We start from the raw sequence: 5,089 nt of genomic DNA, 5'->3' as shown, positions 1-5,089 counted from the left end.
TCGGCCTCTAAGCGTTGACTAAAGCGTGACACGTAATGGTGTCTACAACTTCCGTGTACAAGGTCAAGTGTGTCATCGCATGGGATTGTTACTACCTCCTACCTTCGGTCGCTCCATGTATGCCCAAGTTTACTTTAACGATCCAGATATGGACGCACGTGTGCGAAGCCGTATGAACATGACGCAAGGCCTCGATCGTGTCGTCATGGAAACGATTGACCAGATGATGGTGGCGCACAACCCGTATACACAAGAATTTATCAACGCGCGTAGATTTTTGATAGATCGTGGTTGGGATGCGTATGCAGCAGCCATCAGGGAGCACGAACGACGCCGCTCGGCAGGGGAAGACGTTGATGACCATGACCCGTCGTTAGCCTTGAGTAGTTTTCTTCCGGAGGGGGATCACCATAAGCTGCGTCTGCACGTGACACGGAATGCGAATCCGGGTACGCATAACACCCCAACGGCATCGGAGGTGGCAGCCGTTGTGATCGATACAAACGCGGCTGAACATCGGGATATAATCCTACACACGACCGGAGGAGGTTTCAAACGCATCTTTGAGACGAGCGTTACCTACGACCCGCTGCAGTACCCTCTACTCTTTCCGTACGGGGATAATGGCTGGACTTACGATATCCCCTACGTTGATAATCTCGTCGATCGCCACGGTGACCCCTTAACCATGTCCGTTCGGGAATATGAGGCGTATCTGCTTTACGACCGGACGGTTAGTAATTCGCTTATCCTGCGCGGTGGGCGACTGACGCAGCAATACTGCGTTGGCCAATGGGCCAAATGCGAACAAGAACGCCTGCGCTTCATCAAGAAGAACCAGCTCCAGTATTGATTGGAAACCCTCCAGGGACTCACGGACGCGTTGTGTGGCGAGTCTGTTGAAATCCACAGAATGGCAGTTGACGACGAGGCGGCCATACGTAGGACTCGGCGTGGGAATTATACGGAGCAGGAGTCGGCGGAGCCAGATGCGGGTGAGCTTGGACGCAAGATAATTATACCTCCGAAGTTTACAGGTGGCCCCCGCTACATGTACCAACGCTTCTTGGATGCCATGGCTATCGTCCGTGAAACAGGAGCCCCGAACCTGTTCATTACGATGACATGCAACCCGAACTGGCCTGAGATCAAGGAAAACTTACGCCGTGGGGAAAAGGCATCCGACCGACCGGACATCGTGGCCCGCGTGTTCATGGAGAAACTAAAAGCTCTTAGCAAGGATCTCGATGAGGGTGTGCTGGGGATTCAAGCCGCTCGAGTCCATGTAGTGGAATATCAGAAGCGTGGTCTTCCCCACGCCCACATACTCCTTATCCTGCGTCCAAAGGACAAGCCCACTACCAAGGAAGACGTCGATAAGCTGGTGTCCTCGGAGCTCCCGGATAAAGAGAAGTACCCCGAGCTGTACGATACGGTGATTTCTAATATGCTGCATGGACCCTGTGGTCAACAGAACCCGAGCTGCCCGTGTATAAAGAACGGAAGGTGTTCCAAGAAGTTCCCAAAGGCGCTCGCGGACGAAACGGTGATGACCCCCGACAAATACCCCACGTATAAGCGTGGTCGCCGTCCGGATGGAATTCTGTGCCATAAGGGGAAAGTATGGGACAACGCGACCATCAGTCAATGGGTGGTCCCCTACAATCCGTTCCTGTCGCAGAAATACAACTGCCACATTAACGTCGAGGTTTGTGCCACGAACAAGGCCATCAAGTACATCTACAAGTACGTCTACAAGGGCTCGGACATGACGACAATCACGATTGAAGGCGAAGAAATTCGGGCGAACGAAATTCTTCAGTATCTCCTTGGGAGGTATATTTCTCCGGTAGAAGCTTGCATGCGGCTATTCATGCATCCAACACAAGGATCAACACATTCTGTCGTGACGCTACCTATCCACTTGGAAAGAATGAGCATGGTTGCTTATCGCGACCAAGCGACGACCCCCCAGCTTCACAACTTGATTAACCGCGGGGACAGATCAATGCTGACGGAGTTTTTCAAGCTGTGCGCGCGTAACCCAGAAGCTACGGTCAATCTACTGTACAAGGATGTACCGCGGAAGTACAGGTGGACGGAACACAAGACGTGGGAACCGTACAAGAAGTACGTTGCTTCTCTGGGACGCTTGGTACACGTATCTCCGCAGGACCCGGAACGCTTCTACTTGCGACTTCTCCTGTGTAACCGACGCTCGCCTAAGTCCTTTGCGGATCTTCGAACGGTTGATGGTACGGAACATCCTACATATCAGCAAGCCGCTTTGGCGCTTGGGTATTTGGAAAATGACGACGAGTGGATACATTGCTTACGCGAAGCCGCCGAGGTCAAGATGCCGTACCAGCTACGCCAGCTCTTCGGCATCATTTTGGTTTACTCGATGCCTGGTAATGCCAAAGATCTATGGGATAGGTTCAAGAAGGATATGTCAGAGGATCATGCACGAAGCATTGAGGAAAGAGACGCAGACCTGCATAAAGTACGCGAAGAGGAGGTGCGTCTTCGAATGGCGGAGTACAAGGCGTTGAAGAATTTGGCTGATTACTTGGTTTCGAACCAAAAGTCCCTCGACATGTACGGCCTTCCTCTGCTAGCCGATTACGACGATGTATCCGCTCAAGTAGACGACCCGGATTCAGCGTCTGTTGATGTTGTCCAGCAAGAGATTGACGCTTACCCCCTAAACGAACTGGAGCATGTTGCGGAGCAGGCAGACCACTTGAACAGCAACCAGAGGGATATTTTTGACCAAGTTATTGCTGCTGTGAGCAGACCGGTTGGAGGGGAGAAGCTTTTCTTTTTGGATGGTCCGGGTGGAACAGGAAAATCGTTTCTACTCGAGCAAATACTCGCTCACGCTCGGATGCAACGTAAGGTTGCCATCGCGGTTGCATCGAGTGGGATTGCAGCCACGCTGTAAACTGGAGGTCATACCGCGCATTCAACGTTCCGGATTCCCCTTAAACTAACAGAGACGTCGACGTGCAGCCTTTCATGGCAGAGCCAAAAAGCCGAATTGATTCGTAGCGCGAGTTTGATCATTTGGGACGAAGCGCCGATGATGAACCGAGCCTGCTTTGAGGCTGTTGACAGGTCGCATCGGGATATCATGAAGAACGAGCTGGAGCCGTTCGGCGGAAAGGTAATGGTGTTCAGCGGTGATCACCGCCAGATTCCAACTGCACTGAAGGATGCTACGCGTGTGGAGACGATTCAAGCTTGCTTCAAGTCTTCGCCGCTATGGGAGCATTTGCGTCAAGTGCGGCTGACCGAGAACAAGCGTGTCCACACCGCCCCAGACGCGGCCAGTGCGGCTGAGTTAGCGGAATTCTCTGAGGTTTTACTTTAAATTGGAGAAGGCCGGTATCCAGCCAACCATGAGACCGACGATGGCGACATATGCCTCCCACGGGACATGTGTATCATTCCAGAACGACGGGTGCCACAAATGACCTCTGATGAAGAATACGCTGGATATGGAGCCTCCCCCAAGTTTCAGGCTACTACCCCCGGCGGACGAGGAGCACGAACGAGACATGGACGAAGTTGAAGAAGACCGACGAGTCCGCAACGTCAACGCACTCATAGATGCGGTGTACCCGGGCGTTGATACTGAGAATTTACCCGATGAATACTTCGTTGAGCGAGCCATACTAGCCCCCACAAATGCAAGTGTTCGGCGTATCAACGACATGGTTGCGGAACGGCTGTCGGGTGAAACGAAGGAGTATCTCTCGGTGGATAGCCTCGAAGGGGTCGCGGATGCAAATATGTTTGAGCAGAAGTTCTTAAACTCTCTTAACTTCTCCGGTATCCCTCCGCACAGGATTGTTCTGAAGGTTGGAACACCTATCATCATGATTAGAAATCTGAATAGCGACGCAGGACTTTGCAACGGAACGCGGCTTCGGGTTGTGTCACTGCGCGAGAGAAGCATCGAGGCCAGCATTATGTCAGATATCGTGGCTCGCGTGTGGTAGCAGAAACTGAAAGCGGCGCTTGACGATTTAAACCAAGGCGTCCTGGGGCGGGTGAGAGCGCGAATTTACGTTGTCGCGTTTCAAAAACGAGGCCTCCCCCACGCTCACGTATTGATTATTCTGGCTGACAAAGACAAATCTCGGACGCGCGAGATCGTAGACAAGTTTGCGCTGAGATCCCAGATGAGGACACAAACCCTCAGCTGTATGCGATGGTCATGTCATGCATGCTCCATGCGGGCCTGCGAACCCTTCCTGCGCGTGTCTGAAGGACGGCAAGTGCACCAAAGGATATCCGAAGCCCTTAGCAGAAGTTACACAAGCCAATGCCAATGGATATCCAGTGTACAGACGACGTCGACGGCAATAAGGTGTTCTATAGTTCAAAGGCAGAGAATACGACAACGCTACGATCAATCAGTGGGTTGTACCGTACAGCCCGTACTTATCCCAGAATTACAATTGCCACATCAATGTGGAGGTGTGCACGGATATAACTGCGGTAAAATACCTGTACAAGTATGTGTACAAAGGACCCGACATGGCTATACTCACTGTGGAAGAAGTCCGAGGAGGGCAGCAGAGTGCGCGTCGAGAACCAAATGAGATTCTACGTTTCTTGAGAGCTCGTTACATTTCTCCGGTGGAGGCTTGCATGCGCCTGCTCGATTTCACGATTCAGGGGAAAACCCATGCGGTGACACAGCTAACGGTTCATCTGGAGTCAGGCCAGACAATTTGCTTCCGCGAGACGGAAAACCCGGAGGCGGTTTTGGAACATGGTAGCCACACGATGCTGATCAGATTCTTTGAGTTGTGTGCGAGTGAAGAGCCTCAGAACCAAAATACCAGAACGATGTTGTATCAGGACATCCCTAAAGAGTTCTGTTGGAAAGCGCCAGAGAAAGGGCAACCGAAAATGTGAATTCGCCGGAAACAGTATCAAGCTGCCGTTGGTCGCATGATTCTCCTCGAGATATTGAGCGGTTCTATCTTCGGCTACTGCGCTGTCAGCGTAGAGGCCCAACGTCGTTTGAAGACTTAAGAGCGGTTAACGAAATTGTCTGCCCCATATCCAAATGCGA

This window comes from Phytophthora infestans, genomic scaffold (genome assembly GCF_000142945.1).
Source record: "Phytophthora infestans T30-4 supercont1.42 genomic scaffold, whole genome shotgun sequence".
Lineage (NCBI taxonomy): Eukaryota > Oomycota > Peronosporomycetes > Peronosporales > Peronosporaceae > Phytophthora > Phytophthora infestans.
This window is presented reverse-complemented; position numbering follows the sequence as displayed.